The sequence below is a fragment of the Hippocampus zosterae genome, chromosome 3 (assembly GCF_025434085.1).
Source record: "Hippocampus zosterae strain Florida chromosome 3, ASM2543408v3, whole genome shotgun sequence".
Lineage (NCBI taxonomy): Eukaryota > Metazoa > Chordata > Actinopteri > Syngnathiformes > Syngnathidae > Hippocampus > Hippocampus zosterae.
Window position 1 is genome coordinate 7704647 of NC_067453.1, and position 19382 is coordinate 7724028.

The 19382-nt window shown below is 45.8% G+C and overlaps 1 protein-coding gene across 5 annotated transcripts in view; it reads right to left on the reverse strand.

Moving 5' to 3' along the window:
• The window catches only part of LOC127597197 (leucine-rich repeat-containing protein 4C-like), a 116628-nt gene that overhangs the window by 37013 nt on the left and 60233 nt on the right, over positions 1-19382 (reverse strand). The window contains exons 1-2 of one of the 5 annotated variants that reach the window (XM_052060077.1): positions 16711-17493; positions 15828-16257 (exon numbers count right to left, since the gene is read on the reverse strand). The exons of 1 other annotated variant lie outside the window; for it this stretch is intronic. The gene's annotated coding sequence lies outside the window, so the exon portion shown is untranslated. Of the gene's footprint in view, positions 1-15827; positions 17494-19382 lie in introns of those variants that run through there. 3 more of the 5 variants (XM_052060078.1, XM_052060080.1, XM_052060081.1) reach the window with 3 other exon arrangements.

Here is a 19382-nt window from a genome sequence, read left to right on the forward strand (position 1 = left end):
GTTCTGCACGAAGCGATAGTTATCGCTTCGGACAGAACGTGACAGAATTCTCCGGCCACCATGGATCCCGCAGACATCGAAAGAATTTTGTCCGCTCTTTCCCGACAAGAGCAACAGATGAGTCAGCAGGGCCAAGCCATTAGGGAACTCCGTGGCGCGGTCTCCATGCTGGCTCATCGGTCCGATGATTTAGAACCTCGGTTGGTCCGGGTGGAAGAGCGGAGACCATCTCCCCCCGGGGTTCGTTCTATCATTCCCGAAGCGCCCCCCTCATATCCCATTATGACGAGGGAGCCATCGCTTCCACACCCCCCTCGCTACGGGGGCGAGCACGGGCAGTGTGGACACTTCCTCCACCAGTGCTCTCTCATTTTTGATCAACAGCCGTCTGCCTATGCTAATGACGCCGCCAAGGTGGCTTATGTCATGAGTCTGTTAACAGGTCCGGCAGCATCGTGGGCGATTGCGACAAGTGACGCCAAGCCGAATCTCCGTACTTCGTTCCCCGACTTCGTGGCTGCGTTCCGCCGGATGTTCCATCATCCCGTGCGGGGCAGAGAGGCAGAGGGCCGGTTACTCGCCATCCACCAGGGGAGCGATCGGTAGCGGACTACTCCATCGAGTTCCGGATCCTGGCCGCCCAGAGTGGATACGATGATCGGGCGCTGTGTGGCCTATTTCGCCGTGGACTAAACCCTCAACTCAAGGACGAGCTGGCGACCCGCGACCACAGCACCAACCTGGAGGAATTAATCGACCTCTCCCTCCTCATGGACAATCGCCTGAGGGAGCGAAGCCGGGAGCGTGGGGGTGAGCGGCCCCAGTTCCGACGAACACCCACGGAGGAACAGGTGCAGCTGGGAGGCAGGGACGCTGGTGCGGAGGAAGGAAAGCGTCGTTTCAGCGATCGAGCGACGACTGACGGCGTTCCACCATCTCCTCAAGCCGCAACCAGCCATCCGGGGCCGTCACCCCCTGCCCACCAGGAGTACTGTGAGTCACGACCGCGCGCGCCTCCCTTCGAGTCTAGGCGAGTCGACTCGCGGCCTGGTCACCCCAACAGACTCGAACTCGAGGGGGAGATATTAGGGGGGTCCCGGTCGTGGCGGGTTCGGGCTCTGGTAGACTCGGGGGCAGATGACTGCATAATGGACACCGATCTCGCTTCCGAGCTGGGTTGTTCCGTGGAGAAGCTGATAGATAGGAAGCGGGTTTGTGATCTTGATGGGCGTCTCCTGGCGGTAGTTACGCATAGGACGGAGCCGTTGAAACTTCTACTGTCCGGCAACCATGTCGAACATCGTCGTTTTTACTTAATGCGGTCTCGCAACGCCCCGATCGTTCTCGGGTTACCCTGGCTCAAGACACACAATCCCGTGATTTCCTGGGCGCGCCCAGCGATAGACAGCTGGAGCCAGTACTGTTACCAGCACTGTCTGCAATCGGCCGTCGGGAGGCATGAACGTGTCACACCCCCCGCGGAGATCTGCCTTGACGGAGTGCCGGATTGCTATCGGGATCTAAAGGAGGTGTTCAGCGAGGATCGTGCCCACTCTTTGCCTCCACACCGCCCCTACGATTGTGCTATAGACCTGCAGGCGGGCGCTCCGTTGCCGACCTCGCGGCTGTATCAGGTGTCCCAACCCGAGCGCGAGGCATTGACGGAGTACATCAACAGCTCGCTCGCCGCAGGTCTTATTAGACCATCGCGTTCACCGTTAGGGGCGGGTTTTTTCTTCGTAGGGAAAAAAGACAAGACCCTGCGACCCTGCGTAGATTATCGGGGTTTAAACGAGATAACTATTAAGAATAGATACCCGCTACCCTTGCTGGACTCCGCCTTCGCCCCATTACAGTCAGCCACCATTTTCTCCAAATTAGACTTGCGCAGCGCTTACCACTTGGTTCGCATCCGGGAGGGTGACGAGTGGAAGACGGCTTTTAAGACCCCTCTGGGTCATTTTGAATACTTGGTTATGCCTTTTGGGCTCACCAACGCCCCTGCCGTTTTCCAAAACCTAATCAATGATGTGCTAAGGGACATGATTAACATCTTTTGTTTCGTTTACCTTGACGATATTTTAATTTTTTCCCGGTCATTACACGAGCACCAGCAACACGTTAGGCTGGTGCTACAACGTCTACTGGAGAACCGGCTCTTCGTCAAGGCAGAAAAGTGTGAATTCCATGTTCCCGTCATCTCCTTCCTAGGGTTCATTATTGAACAGGGCAGGTTAAGGGCGGACCCCATTAAGACGCGTGCCGTCACTAACTGGCCGGTTCCAACCAATCGCAAGGAACTGCAGCGCTTTCTGGGGTTCGCCAACTTCTACCGACGCTTCATCCGCGGTTATAGTCAGAAGGCGCTCCCCTTAACCCGCCTTACGTCCATTAAAACCCCATTTAAGTGGGATCCGACCGCGGATGCGGCGTTCGCAAACCTGAAGGCGGCGTTCACCAGTCCCCCCGTACTACAGCACCCTGATCCTGATCTCCCCTTTATCGTGGAGGTGGACGCCTCGGATTCGGGGGTGGGGGCTGTGCTGTCCCAGCGCTCTCCGGTCGACCAGAAGTTGCACCCCTGCGCCTTTTTCTCCCGTCGACTCAGTGCCGCCGAGTCCAATTACGACGTGGGCAACCGTGAACTGTTGGCAGTTGTGACCGCCTTGCAGGAGTGGCGGCACTGGCTCGAGGGGGCAAAGGAACCCTTCACGGTCTACACAGATCATAAGAACCTCGCCTACCTTCGCTCCGCCAAAAGACTGAACGCCCGTCAGGCCCGGTGGGCCCTCTTCCTCACCAGGTTTGACTTCATCCTCACCTACTCTCCCGGGTCTAAGAACACCAAGCCCGACGCCCTCTCCCGTCTCCACGAGCCTGCGGGGAGGGATCGATCCCCGGAGACCATCCTCCCGACCCGGTGCGTCGTGGGGGCCGTCCAGTGGGAGGTTGAGCAGCGGATCCAGGCAGCCCTGGAGGGGGTTCAGGTGCCGACGGAGTGCCCAGCAGGGAGGCTATTCGTACCTCCCTCCTTACGATCTGAAGTTCTGCAGTGGGGACATGGGTCCAAGGTGGCGTGTCATCCCGGGGTGAACCGGACTGTGCAACTCGTCGCCCAGCGTTTCTGGTGGCCGGAGCTCCGCAACGACGTGACGGAGTTCATCAAGGCCTGCACCTCCTGCGCCTGCGGCAAGTCGTCCCATCAGCCGCCGGCGGGACTGCTCCAGCCGTTGCCCATTCCTCCTCGCCCGTGGTCCCACATCGCCCTGGACTTCGTCACGGGTCTCCCGCCTTCCCGGGGTCGAACTGTCGTACTCACGATCGTGGACCGCTTCTCCAAGGCGGCTCATTTTGTTCCTTTGTCCAGGTTGCCGTCGGCGCTGGAGACCGCCGACCTCCTTGTCGAACACGTCTTCCGTCTCCACGGCATTCCACTGGACATTGTCTCGGACCGGGGGCCCCAGTTCGTATCCCGCGTCTGGAAGCAGTTCTGCCGGTCCCTCGGGGCCACTGCCAGTCTGACCTCGGGGTACCACCCCCAGTCCAATGGACAAGCCGAGCGTGCCAACCAGGATCTGGGGGCGGCCCTCCGCTGTGTGTGCCTTCACCGTCCCTCGTCCTGGGTCGACCACTTACCCTGGGTGGAGTACGCGCACAACACCCTCGTCTCTTCTGCCACCGGTAGGTCCCCCTTCATGGCCGCCTACGGGTACCAGCCGCCGCTGTTCCCGTCCCAGGAGGGGCAGGTGGAGGTCCCCTCTGTGCAGCACCACCTCAAGCGGGCCCATCGCGTGTGGAAGGAGGCCCGGGCTGCGTTGTCCCGCACGGCGGCCAGGAACCAGCGGATCGCGGATCGTCGCCGGCGCCCGGCTCCTTCATACGTGGTAGGACAGAAGGTGTGGTTGGCGACGAGGGATCTTCGGCTGGCCGGCACGTCTGCGAAACTGGGACCCCGATTTACTGGACCGTTCGAGGTCGAGGCCGTCATCAGTCCAGCTGCAGTCAGGCTCCGGCTACCGCCCACCATGAAGGTTCACCCCGTCTTCCACGTCTCCCTTCTCAAACCCGTGTCTCCCAGTGACTTGGCTCCTCCTCCCACGCCGCCGCCACCTCCGCGGGTCGTCGACGGTGACCCGGTGTACACGGTTCGTGCCATCCTGGACTCTCGGCGCAGGGGAAAGGGGTTCCAGTATCTGGTCGACTGGGAGGGCTACGGACCTGAGGAGCGGCAGTGGGTGCCTCGCTCCTGGATCCTTGATCCGTCCCTTTTGCGCGACTTCCACGCTGCACATCCATCCAAGCCGGGTAGTCCGCCGGGAGGCGTCCATTGAGGGGGGGGTACTGTCACGTCGCGTGTCCGCCAGCAGGTGGCGGGTTTTCTCCCCCGCCATCCGCGCACCTGTCCGTAATTTCGGGCTGATTACCCTCTTTTATTAAGAGACTCCGACAGTCATCTCGCTGCCGGAGAATTCCACGCCGTGCCATTGCTCTCTCGTGCTAATTCCTCGATTATAGATTACTCGTTGCCTTCTTGCCTTGCGGCCTTTACTCTTGCCATTCGCGATTAGTCACTAAATTGTACTCTCTTATATTGCCTATTCAGTAGTTCCTCGCACTTTGTTTTTTCGGCGAGCGTTTTCGGTTGTTTCCTTATTTCTCCCCTGGTCCTTATTTGACCAGCGTTTTGTGTTACCGTTTTTTCCCTGTCGGGCTCTTTCTGTTTTTGTCATTAAAGACACTCTTTGTTTTGACAAGGTTCTTTCGTGTCTGTTTTCCGGGGATCCAACTCTTATTTTCGTTGTTCTGCACGAAGCGATAGTTATCGCTTCGGACAGAACGTGACATCCTGTTGTCACAGTAAATAAGATTTTTTCTATGTACAAAATCCCCAAACTGATTGTGTTTTATATGTATGTTATGGAAAATATCATTTAATCTATTTAATGTACCGTAACCGGTTTAGAGAGCGTTATCTGAATGTAAATTTGTTCTTTTGAAAGCACATCATCATATTGACAGAAAAACATTTTTTTCCTGCAGCCACGTTTTACATCGTGACTTAGTGATACATGTGAACTTGTAGAAAGAAGACTCCGAAATCTTCACGCAATTACGACAGGTGCATATGTATTAAACTATACTGCATATAATGACAAAATGCATTCATTTTATGACATTTTAGAAACAAATGTTATAAATTATAAGAATACATTTGTTTTCTCCCTATATACCTGCTATATATTTGGCACATTAGGCAAACACAAAAGGTAAACAAAATGTGACAAATGTTGTGTGCAGCAGCTCCTCTTGTTTTATGTTGTCTTGAGAGGGAACAAATTTTCATCTCTGCTGTATGTACAGCACATTTTACAATAAAGTTGTATCCAATCCAATCCAAAATCAAATTTTTGTTTCTTCATGACAGACGGGTAGCAGCCAATTGCTGAATAGACAGGCTGCACTGGGCTCGCCGTGGGGCTACTCACACATGCACGCACACACAAGAGCACACGTACACTTTTTCACACCTAAGCATGAACACACACACACACACACACACACACACACTATTCTCCCATCAAACATGATTGCCGATATCTCTGTTCTTTCGCTTGGCTACTTACAGTACCCAGTAATCAAATGCAGCGCCTTCATTCAACGACAAGTAGCGGCCCCTGACACACAGCTGCCAGTTTGGAAACAAGGGCAAAGGTTTCATGACGTGGAATGGCATATGTTTAGCATTTAATTGCTGATGCAAATGTGGCAAATTACCTAGAAACTGTGCTATGTCTACACAAAGACTGCTTAAAAATAGGAACGCAATCAGGTTTGAAGACATTTGGATACCTCACAAAGACAACCCCTCCCCAAACAAATAAATAAATAAAATAAAACAATCAAGTCCCAAATAGGTTTGGTTAGAATTGTTTGCCTTCCATCCACGCATCCATTGTCTAATCCGTTTATCCTCACAAGGGTCGCGGGGCATGCTGGAGCCTGTCCCAGCTGTCTTCAGGCAGTAAGCTGGTTGCCAGCCAATCGCAGGGCAGACGGAGACAAACAACGATCCCCGCTCATACACACACCGAGAGCCAATTTGGAGTGTTCAATTAGCCTGCCATGCATGTTTTTGGAATGCGGAAGGAAGTCTCAGCGATTGTTATGCCTTGATAAATAAAATAGTCATTTGGTGAATGCATTTCCTATTAACTGGGTTGTCTTTGTCAGACATTAGCTTCACGATTTGAATAATACACATAAAAAGTCGAAATTGGGAAATGAGTCAAACATTTTATCACTGCACGGTACACCCAACCCCAAAACGGACCTCAACAAAAGAATCATACATGCTTATGCCATGAATCCATGTCCTCAAAATAATGTTACTAAACGTTCCTCTCCAAATGAAAATGAATGTGCAAGACGGCAAGTGCTTTTTCATCAGAAGCCAGACAAAGGAACGACCTTGTTTGAAAATTCTGGAACCTTCATTTCGTAATATAATGGGAAGTGGGATGTAAGTGCACACATGCATTTGATGAATTCCTGAGGCCCCAACTAATCCTTCACAATACTACTACTACTTTCTTCAGGAGTCCTGCAATCCATTCTACTTAATAATACTGGATGTGTCATGATTACTAAAATTCCAGGCCAGGTTTTTCTCTGCGACCTTGCAATCAAAGGCAAATGCCTCTATGAGTTATTTGGTCGCACAAAGGGTCAACTATTTGCTACTTCGCACACAAGGCCATTAAATGCAGAAAAGAGAAAATGCGAGGGATGGTCAAAAGAAAGATTTTCAAGAAATTAAGTCTTCATCACACTGGTAGTAACAGTTAGTTAGCGCCTTTCGAACAGCATAAAGTCCCATGCAACTGCTCACTAGCTTGTCAGTTGGAGTCTGCATTGAAATCGAGGGGGTTAGAGTGAACTTGATGCATGAATAAACACCATGAAACAGGAGCTGAGCTCATTCACTTGTGGTTGTCATCGCTCAATCATAATAATAATAAAATGCAATACATATTCAGTGGTAAATTTACAGTTTGAGCCCTGTGAGTCACAGGGACTTGCTGATCAGAATAGTATGAGTCCCATTATGCATTTAGAGAGACCCAAATTTTGAATTCTGAAATGGTCTACTTATTCAATTCCATATGTTAATAACACAAACAACAACAATATACATCGATAATAGGTAGATTTCTTTTGAACAAAATCTACAAACATTTAAATAATTCAGTGTTAGAGGAATCTATGAGTGGTATGCAAATATCGGGGGCAGTGTTCTTCTTGTACGTTACAATAAAAGTCTGAATTGGCGGGAAGGGAACTAGAGTGTGTCGTTCGCTCTCAGAGATCCCTCCCGCCGATATTGAAGACAATTTTCCCTGTGTGCCGAGTCATTTGTTTAACTTTGTCCGAGAAAATCTCTGACATTCAGGCAGACAAGATTTGCTGAGAAATAGATTCTTATGTCATCCCTTGGTTCAGTCTTTGAGTTCAGAAATTCTCCTCTCTTTACTCTGTTTCCATTGATGCAAGGCTTTCTCAAAGTCAACTGATCATCGCAAAAAAACTAGCCAACTTTATCTGCCTCCTCTGTGTTATCTCCGTAATAAACTTTCGCAACACTTGTTCACAACACTTGTTCGCAACACTTGTTTTAACGTTAAACAACTTCGCAATCGTCTGCTTCCCGCGAGGTGATTGGCTCTCGCCAATCTCGTCTCGCGAGAATGAAAATCTCGTTAGGCGAGATGACTTAACGCGAGATCAAAACAACAATGGCGGCGATGGTCAAACTGCGATCGTTGCTCGAAAAAAAAAGATTTATCATAGTTTATTTTTGGTTATGACTAAGAAATGTACTTGCGTCCCAAAAACGCACATTATTTGGAACTGTGCGTCCTGCAGGAAAATTATGCATTTTGGACGCGGGACGCAGAGGTAACGAGAATGCTGCATATTTTTCAATAGAATGTTAAGGTCACTCCTCCACCCATATTGAACAGAAGGAATCGAGACATGAGTTGATATAGCGACAAGGAAAGTGACATCTTCTGGAGATGTGAGGAAAGGATTTCACAGACTTAAGTCATTTGTGATGCAGACAGTCTAGGAATAATATCTAACTCACCAAAGAAATTAAATATGAAACAATACAGGCAAGTTGCATCGTATAAAGTTTGAATTATTTTACTGTTGCATTAAATTTTATTTCGGAAAGGAATGGTTAGAAAGTGGAGAGAGCCAAGATATAAACACAGTCACAAAAGAGTGACAGGCATTCTTTGATGCATGCACACACAGAGGATCTGCCGATTGCAGCTATTAATTTGATTATGATGACATTGTTAACTCCTCAAAGGGAGTTTTCTGTTTCTCTGTTAATTTGCGACAACACAGTTGTAGTTAATGCTGTTCATATTGGTCCTTTGTTTAACTGGATTAAAAAACAGACAATGAAATAACACTACAAATATTTAAGTGTTTACTCTGTATCTTTGTTGGCTGCTTGTGAAATGTTGTGCTCAAGCAATGCATTCGCTCACATTCTGTGTTTCCCCTGGGTGCTAGGCCCCCTCACCCCCAGCTCCATGCATAAAAACTATTGACGGCGCTGGTCTGATGGCTCTATAGTTGTGCTGAGCACAACTCAAATGACGCACAGGGGTCGGTTAGTCGTTGTTTTGGTATTTTTGCAGATGCACACAGCGTGGCAGTTTGTTTTGGGTCAGTGTGTGTGTGAACACAACTGACTTGTTTCGAGACCAACTGAAGTGGTTGTTTCTTTATGTGACCTCTTTATGAGTCCGCTGTATGATATTAATAATTCATGATATACATTTATGCGACACTGCACAGTTTAAAGCGTAATAATAAATAGATCTATTCATCCCTGTCAGTGTTAAAATTCTCAAAACACCACTTCCACAACATTGCTACGAAATCACCATATCCCATCACTGACGACCCTTTTTTTGTTTTGTTGTTGTTGTGTTTGTTGTTTTTTTTTTTTTTAATAATTTGGAACAGGATCGCGGACTACTCATCTGGTCCCTGCGGGCTACCTGGTGCCCACGTGGTGACCCCCGCTCGAGTATATCCGGGTGATTCGTGTTTAACTCAGGGATTTTTCTTTACGCTCTCCCCCACATTTAGTATGGCAACAGACTGACAGCTCCTCACACAGGGCCTTGACCCGAGTGTTGAAAACAGACTCACACCACAGAGACAACTTGAAATTAAATCACATGGAAGTCGATCCATGTCAGATCAAAACGATCTTCGTAGGGCAGCCTTGCCGACATGCAGGTGCCAAGATGAGTGACGCATTAGGGTCATAGACTAACAGGGCGATAGTGGATAGTGAGCAAAATCCATCAAGACACTGACAATCGTGCAGGTAAGCACGCTGATGAACACACAAATACGTAAGCAAGAGAGCAAAATCGACAGATACGTGTGACAATGCCTCTCATCTGAAGGTAATTACCATTAGACTGGATGTTGGCTACTGTTCTACACTTGGGAGTTACTCTCCGACTATCCATCTTCTATACAGGTTTTCCTCCATGGGTTGCAGTTGTGCTGAAGCCTTCCCAAGCTGGCTTATGGCGAGAGGCGATGTACACCATGGACTGATCATGAATCACCCTGTAGACCAACAACCAACCATTCAAACTCCTATTCACACATGTGGACAATTGAGAGTCGTCATTTAACCTAAGAAGCCTGTTTATGGAATTTGGGGGACGGAAGCAAGAGTATCCAGAGAAAGCAGAGCGAAAACAAGCAACTACGGTGAAGCACAACCTCCAGTTGAATATTTTAAGAGGTGTTTATTCCTACCTGTTTGCTATTGTGTATAGCTCCAGTAGGCTCAAATAGGTAATGTGCCCTTAATTGGTGAGGTGTGAAATGCTGCATTATATTCTGTTTTCCTGCTGCAAATGATTTTATAGACTGTAATTCATGGATAACTTGTATGGATTAAATGAGTGCAAAAGATCAAGTAGCACACTTTGTTCAGATCATAGACTGTAAATTTGCACCCATGCGTATGCAGAAGCCACCACTTTAAGAGGGCAAACAGAAGTTCAGGCTTAGACTTACGCAAGTCCTGTGGTAAAATATTAAATCCAGCAATTAATTTTGACGAGCAGTTTCTTACATCATCGCTTCCCGTTTTGAAATAAGCATGTGGTGATAATATAAAGCTAAAGGTGGATTGCTTACATGTCTACACATCATCCATCCAGCCATCAACTATCTATATATAATGTTGTATAACATGCATTAGGCATTCCAAAATTACAAACTATTCCATGCCAAATGCTAGACATTGTAATGCAGTTCTAAAGCCCTGCAAATGAATGTCTTTTTTTCCAGGTAAAATTTTGAGTAGTTTTTTTTTTTTTATTATTATTATGTGATCACATTAGCATTTGGCTGTCCTACTGTATGAAACTGGGGAGCATGTTAGTGGAGTTTTTTTTTGTTACCAGCCTGAAATTAGTTCACCTGATTTATATAATATATATATATATATATATACTGTATATGTATACATTTATAGGGACATCATGCAATCAAATAAGTGGAAAATTGGTTGTGAAGACATATTTTGGGAAACTAGCCCTCGACCAGTTTACATTCCATTTAACCTCCAAATAAGCAGCAGGAATTAATGTGTGGACCAGAGCCATTTTAAACTGGACATCCAATGGGCCCAAAGGCAGAGAAAATGGCTCCTGCACAGTGCAAATGTATAAACATCTCTTGCTGTGTGAGTTTGGGTGTGTGTTTGACTATTTATGGTGATTTCATGCAAACATTATCAGAGACATGACATTTGTCCATGAAACAAATGGTTGCTGCCAGTTCACATTTTAGCCGTGTGTGACATTTGTGTGATGCCAAGAAAGAGAAACTGGTATCATCGAGGAAGGTACATATTTATGCATTAACTGGGGTGAGACATGTGAGATCAATGGTAAGAAATCGTACATCTGGACTTTGGTCACTGCCCTTTATTGAATTAATGACAGGAGTAAAGAGCAGCTGTTTCTTTCTACTTAGTCTTTGTGATGAAAATACACAAATACGAAAAAAAAAAACCACAAGCAGGCTTCCCCCAGTGTGAACCACATTGAACGCACATCTACGGTATATTCCATTTAATCCACTTATGTTCTCATGATAAGTGTAGCGCAAGAGGAGGAGGTAAGACGGGGAGCAAAAAAAAGTCAAGTGATCCCCGACCTCTAGAATGACAGAATAGCACTTTTACGATGCCGACCAGATTATTCTCGAAGATGGATCGGATGAGCTGGAACACCGATTGATTAATCCATCGACTGGCGGGATGTGCTGCGGCTGTCCCCCTGCTCAGGTTCTTCCCTCGGACACAACATTCAGACACACGCTGGAGAGGATGACTAATGAGTGGGGAGATTGCAGATACCGATCGAGTCCTTCTGTGTCAGGGTGATGTGTACAAGACATTTGCTTTGGCCTGGTTGCTGAAAATGATCATTATGCAGGCTCGACGACCATCCAGTTAAATCTTTGGGGCAAGGTAGGAATCGAAATACATCTTCAGAAAAACCTAAGCGATCTTAAACTTCTACTCAATGCTCCTGATTTTTGTGGGGTAAAATAGATGATAAAACAATAAAAAATTAAATAAAATATAAGAGAATATTTGATGCACCTTCTTTTCACATTCCGTTGTAAAAGTATCTATGGTGTACAGTGCTGTATTCAGATACTCTCTTTGTGGTTTTGCACCGACAATCAACACCTCGCTGACAAATTTGACCTCAACATTCTCTTCGAAGCAGTGCAGCTGTCATCCGTTCAGGTAAGCTTTTATCACAATAACATCAGCTGCCTCTCACTCGCCACAACATGCCGGCAGCCATTGTGTCAAAGTTATTATTAATTGACGCTAGAAAAAAAACGCACACAATGAAAGTATTGAAAATTGTAAATAGTACTGTGATTTATCCATTTGTGTTCATATTGTATTTAATTGAAAGATGTTTGTTGTTGTTTTTTTTTTCCTCTTCTTTCTACATACATTCTTGCTGCTGGAGGCTGTAAATTTCCCCATTGTGGGACAAATAAAGGATATCTTATCTTAAACGCAGTTGAGAGTTTAGTCCGTTGGAAGAGCTGGTGTGGAAGAACCATGGAGAGTAAGTCATGTTTGAGAGGGGGCCGGACATGGTTGTTGCTGATATATATTCAGATTAAGATTAAGATTAAGAAAACCTTTATTAGTCTCGCAATGGAGAAATTCCAGATTCACAGCAGCAAAGTTATGAAAGGAAGAAGTAGAACAACAAAAAAATAGGAGCTGCTGGAAAGGCAGCCACTCTCGCGGCGCCATTTTGAAGTCAAAATAACAAAAATAACACAAGACAACACATTGGACAGAGACAGTCGTGCAATCTTCACCACTTTTCTGCATACACTTTGTTGTCTGAAGCAGTTATAGATGAAAGAGGAGAGGATCAAAGTGTCCTTTCACCAGTGGATCAGAGACATCATGCTGAAAAATGTGCACACGTCTGCTACAAGCAAAGTTTTGAAAGCAAACACGAAGCTGTAGCGTCCATTGACGAAAAGAGATTAGTTCACTTCTCCTGTCCCATATAATCCGCTTCAAACTCCAAGCCGCGACTCCCAGCTCCAAATCCGCATCGGCGCTCCGCGCCAACGCTCCTTTCTTCTCATCGTCGGCTCCTCAAGACCTCCATCCATCCAGCCGCAGACCGTTCAACAGCACCGATCTCTCCGCTGAACAAAGCGGGGCTGTGAAAAATGCTGCCCAATACAGGCGCAAGACACAAGCGCCCCGGGACTGTCCAGCAACGACAGTCAAATGGTGCCGACATTCCTCCAGTCAAAAACAGTGCTGGTATACCCATGCTGCCGAGAAGGCGCAACCATCAAGCACAGAGTCTCCTCCTTGATGAATGTCGTGGCCAAAAAATGCTGAAAAAGGTCCACATCAAGTCCACACGACGTAACAACAAACACAAAGTGACAAAAGAAACACAAGAACAACAAAAAAAAGCAAGGCTCATGAGAGCACTTGCTGACGGCTGCCTACTCGGGCGCCATCTTGACTTCAAAATGTTTACATTCAAAATGTAAATATTCCTATGTAATAATTACATTTAGGTTGATTAACTTGATTGGACAAATGAATTATTGGGATTATTGTGGTCCAAAAAGATGTCGAACGAGAAAATGGTTTGTATGCACCTTTTGAGGTGTCCGAAAAGCACACTGCCCTATTATTTACATACATATACTTGTTTGCAAAAAAAAAAAATACCCCTTAAATTTAAGGGGGCTGATACATTGTTGTGGCTGTGATTTTCTTTCGCGGTTGTAAATGTAAAATATTGTACAGTAATAAGAAAGAAACACTCAGTATATCTCTCATGTCACATGCTGGTGTTATATTGATCCGTTCCTCCACCCCTGTCATCAGTTTAAGGCGTGAGCATTTACAACCTAGCCTGTTATCGTGTCCATGTCCACACTTCATTTATTTATTTGTTTCTTTTTTCCACATCCTGCATTCGAGCTTCCATTCAAACCTCGCAAATTGATCTGTTTGTCCCCAAGACAAGTGGATGGGGAGCAGAATACGTATCTATGTAATTGCACCGTTGTTATTAAATGAACCCTCTTGAGACATTTCAGAAGCACTGAAGATGGGAAATATAGTATAGTAGCTCCATTATTGAAACAAGTCCCTTGCAGTGAGAGAAATGAATGCTAATGGTGTTCTATGATGGGCTTTGTAAAGGATTAATCCGATTTGAGGAATGATCATTTCATTAAATGGCCCCAAGTGCTGGCCCCGATCTGAACAAGGCCGCCAGCTGAATTGAGAAATAAATGACAAGAGCGTGGGAAGCGAACATTAGTTTACGGTCTCTCATTGCTTTGTTCCTTCATATGTGGCAAATTCATTAATTTCCCGAAATGCCCGCATGGAACGATTTTCAACAGATGCATCATACAGCAACAACTAGATAAAGTGGACTTGAAATAGATGCCTGACGCTTTGGTCTCCTCACCTGCTCAAAGGATAATGCTAACTACTGGAGAGTGCGAACATAGCTCTCACAATCATTGAAAAAAAGTCCATCATTACCTGTACATTTTAAAATAGTTATGATGTTTCTACTGATGATATACAAACCCATTTTGCATGTTGGTCTTCAAGTGGAAAAATGAATCATCTGTCTATGTACCACTATAAATCATCCTGCGCCAATTTGCTAACTGCAAACTTGTGCGCGTGCGGGAGAGAACTGATGGTGGTAACCCCATTGCGGGAGAACAGCAAAATCAGCATTCTAATGTGTCCCAAGGTGATGTCACTCCACCACAGAATGTTTTTCTTTCATTGAATGACAGATACTTGATGCGTTTCTCAAACGGAGATTCATTCTTCATGTGAAAAGTGGCAGCTAGCCCCATTTATGCATGAACACCAACAGTGGGTTATAGTTTACTGATGATGACAGGTATATACTCCAGGATCACCTGTCGGGGACTAAATGTGAGTCGATATTGCATGCATGATGAAACAAGTAAGACAATGTATTGGCTGCATATCCGTTGATGACAAATACACGCACATATAAGAGCCTGAGCTTTTACTTTGACTCTAAGCCATTGAGAGGGACATGGAATAAATTGTCCACTCAATCTCCCCTCTCAGGATGCATACTAAGGTTTCTGACATACATCCAGAAAAAAAATCTGCAAATCATGCTAAACTTGTTTTTTTATTTTATTTATTTATTTTTTTGCAATGCTAAACTTTTTTTTTCACACGATTATTGGTCTTACACTGCCCATGGTTTCGCACAGTTGTGTTGGAACAGCAAAGGGCCTTCCCCAAACTTAACATGAAATGCAATACATTCAGAAGCAACAACTGACCATGCCTCTTAAAAACATATACCACCGTTTAATGTATGCTCTTGCAAGACAGGCAAGGCCACTTTCTATTTCAGAACCACTAAAAGGGGGACAGCACCATCTCAGAGCGCAATGAAGGCAAGGAACAAGTGTCTTCTGTGTAGATCCAGGCCATGCCAGGAATATACATGACAGGTGATGTCTGACTATGAAGGCAACCAGTTATGTGACAACAGCAGAGCTGCTCTTGAAATGCATCCAAAATAGTATTTCAGATGTAACATATGTTTAAAAGTCTGAAAAATAACCGCTCGACCACACACTCAAATGAATTTGGCTTGCTACAGATTGGTTTGGTGATGAATAAAAAGCTGTTGCCTACTTTGCATTCAGAGGGTGTACAACGTGGTGCAGTGTACAATTCCATGGTGGTGCCTAAGATTCTTCATATTGTATCCTTCTCAATGAAACAGAGCACCGTTTTTTTTGAAACTGCACGTGAGCTTGATTCAAGGCTCCCGGGAGCGCATTGAAAAGCAGCAAGACTTAAAGGGGAGCGCGGTGCAGCTCTTCAAATCATCTGTCAAATCATTGCTTGCTTAAAGATTGATCAGATATCGTCTGAGACCACAAAGACAGTCTTGTTGCAAAAGGACGATATTTCTTCAATACATTCTGCCTTTACAATGTTACGACAATGACAGCTGTGATAGAATTTGCCGTTATAGTGAGACGTAAGAAAAGTAGAGGGACGCACGCGCGTCCACAAAAACACACGCCCCCCCCCCCCCCCCACACACACACACACGCACACACACGCCCGCACACACACACGCGCACACGCACACACACAAGCTTACTTGTTCATGTAGACAGCGTTCCTGCTGGATGAGGCTTTTTGGGAGCGATCCGTCTTTTGGTCAAAGCACAAAAAAACTGCATTAAAAAAAAATCCGCAATTCTCAGGCGAGCTTGCACAACGCGGAGCGATTTAGCCCCGCTCTTACAACAATAAGCATTCCATCCATCAGTCCAGATCTGGAAATAACTCTCAAAATGATGATGATATATCCGATATTGCCATTTTCCACGACGCTCTTTGCGTTGAGGGACACACAAGTGCCATTGCTCCAACTGCTCGACCCATTAATGTCCCACGCGTCTCCTGAGTTGGGGATTTGTGGACTTGCACACTTGTTATTCCTTCACTGCTGTAAACGTACAAGATGTAATATCGATAAATCTTCCCACATGGTTTGCGATTCAGCTTCTATTCTAGAACGATGCATCCTGGAACAAAACACAGACAAAAAAAAAAACTTTCACCCCACATGAGCGCCCATATGTGACATTTTCTTTCAATATCGTCTCACTTTTGGAAATGTCACTTTTCACCAAGTCTCTTTTACTCTTAGCCGTCAATCAAACCGAATTTGATTCCGCAGCTCAGTGTAGCTGCAGTTTATTTTGTCCGCGAAGATTTGCGGATACGCAGAAAAAGTCTCAATCGTACAGTCTATGTCATGTAACGTTATACTCGCACCAAAAAAAAAAAAAAAACAGAGAGGAGAAGCCTCATCTAACAGCTACATTCGGAGGGAATTTTTATTGCTCTGAAATCTTAAATGCTCTTCTCTCCTCCGTGCATCGATATCATCATGTGCAGACTGGACCCGGGTCACTGAAGAGGCGCTTCACTTCTGCGCCACACGCGTGTGTAAATCTCTCAAAATCAAGTCTCACCCAACCACTGAGGCGATCGACACATGGGCACAGACGATGCCGAGTGCTTCTTATTCAAGTGTCCTTCTATCCGTCCTTCTCCTCCTCCCTGGGCTGCAAACGCTTCAGGCTTGTGACCACGAGATCCGGCTTGCAGTCCGCGCGTGGGGGCTTGCATGGAACGGGGGTGTGCAGCATCTCACAGCGTGTTCCGGACGGCGCAGTACTGCGGACAGGCGTAGAATTGATAAGCAGTGATGTGGGTTACCTCCCTCTGACAAAGTGCTCCCTCGATCACTGCTGCTGAATCAGGAGCAGAGCGGCAAGACGTTGTTTCTCTTCTCCTCCCTCAGTCGACATGTTGCTTGCTCACTTGAACATGCGCGGCTCCCGAAATGGCATACTCAGTTTAAACACAAGACATATTCTGCGAAATTGGTGTTAATTATGATGATTATTATTTTTGTTGTGTGTGTCAAAATTATTGTTTGAATGTGCACCAGTGTCAGAGATAGAAAGGGAGAAAAGAGGTTGAGATGTTGCGCATGTGGGAGATTGGACCACTCATGTGTCTCGCAAAAAGGACACGACTGCCACCTGCCGATCCACCTCGTGGCTTTGCTGTCGTGGGACTGTGCCCCCGGGCGCTTTGTGCAAAGGATGTACGACATTTTACTCGCAGAGATCTTAGATTAAAACTAGATATATATCTGCATTAAGAAATGCCCCAGGACAGCGTTGTACCTGCAACAGATACAAAAACACTGTCAAAATGTAATGGGAATGATTTGTACATCCATTTGGCTCAGCTCGATCCAAACATGGCTGTGATTTTATTGTATCATGGTGATTCCACTCATGGGACATATTCATATTAATAATGTCTCAGCATATCCAAGTACATTGATGAGATATCACCATACAATAAATACATAGAATGGCTCTGAGTTGCCATTAAAAAAAAAGTTAGTTTAGCCGAACACAAAATAATATCAAAATCATGGATGTTGCTGAACACAGATTATTCATGTACTTGTGAATAAAGGTTGACAAATGTTTTTTTGAACCAAGCCTCACAGCCAAATGGTCCACCCATCCACAAATGTCAATTACATTGTAGGGGCAAGGTGGTGGTGGGGGGTGGTGGGGGGGTGTGGGGGGGGAGGTCTTTGCTATTGTGTCCTGATGTGCCAGGAGCCATCACAGGTCCACCCTACAGTATTGCAACACAGGCTAAACCTCGCTCACATATATTATTGCTCACGTCTCACCGTTCATTCGGTGCTCTATGCCCAGCATGCACAGACAAAAGCAACACATACATCAGCAGACTCCAAACTAGTTTATGTGGGGAGCCATCTAAATGCCAGAGTGGAGATATTGTATGTCCATCAAGGTGACAGTGTCTGACATCATTTTCCTCAAATGCTGAAGGTGTTGCATCATTCATCCGTCTCCGTAACTCTCCTGATAGTCTCTGTGTCCCCGGCATATAAAGAGCATTGATGTGCCATACTCTTAGCTCCCTCACTATTTTCGTTTCGTATCTTACTTTTCTTGGTTCTCAGAAAGCAACACGACTGGATGCTATTTTTACGCACACTCAAATTGCTCTGAGAAATGTTGAACAGTGTGGCTGAATCTACTTTATTGTCATTGCCGAGGTGACTTGAGCTCGGTTTGAGCAAATTTTCTGGATAGCAGACTCGCCAGTTGGGCGTGATTTAAAAATCTTACTGTTGCCTCAGCTGTGGATCTTCTTCCCGATTCTGGCCTTATAAGCATCATGGGAACCATCAGTGAACGCGCCACGCTTCATCTTTGTTCATGTGGCTTTAGAGACCAAAGCATCTTCAGTAGTCGTAACACTTAAGTCTCTAAAGTGATGCTTTGGGATGCTCAATTGTTGTTGCCCGAATCAATCAGTTTAATTGCTGTTTTCGGTACATCTATGTGCAAATAAACCAATATCACATATGCATTTGCATTATGTTTGTCAATAGAGGCACATGGCTAGAATGACACAACTCGGTTGATGTCGACACCCTAAGAGGATAGTAAAGATGTGCACCGTAAGCCATGTGACCTTGTTGCTTGGAAGGGCAAGACATTCAAGTCTCTTGGGGGCAGTTATTTTTCATGTGGCAAGGGCAAAGCTCCTTATCTAAGGTCATACTTCAGCATAGATTATTGCGTATACGCTCAGCATCCTGATAAATAAAGAAACTGCTTGGCTTTAACAATGTGATTTCCGAACAGACTGCATCCAACTTTTAAACAGTAGGCTTTCACCACACCATGCTCTGCAATAATTTGATGGTGACAACAATGAAAATGTGATGTTTTGACAGAAGGAAGAAAACGCATCGCTGTGGCTTTCAGAGATGACTCAACTCGTGCAGATCTCTTCCTTTTCCTCCGAGCATTATGTTGTCAGAGCCTGAATAATACATGTGTTAGAATGGAATTAGATAATGTAATAATCGTGTTGGGTATGCCATGTGGGTTTCAAGCAGAAAGAATACTGTGTGTATCCTGCTCAACTCTTGCTACTCAAAATTGCTTGTTTACTTGGCCAAGTTTTAGCTAAAAGGAAGAAAAACAAATTGCCAGAAGGAAGATGTTTGAACAAAATACACATGATGTTCCAGACTTTTTGCGTGTCTTTTTTAAACAATCATTTATAGAAAGAT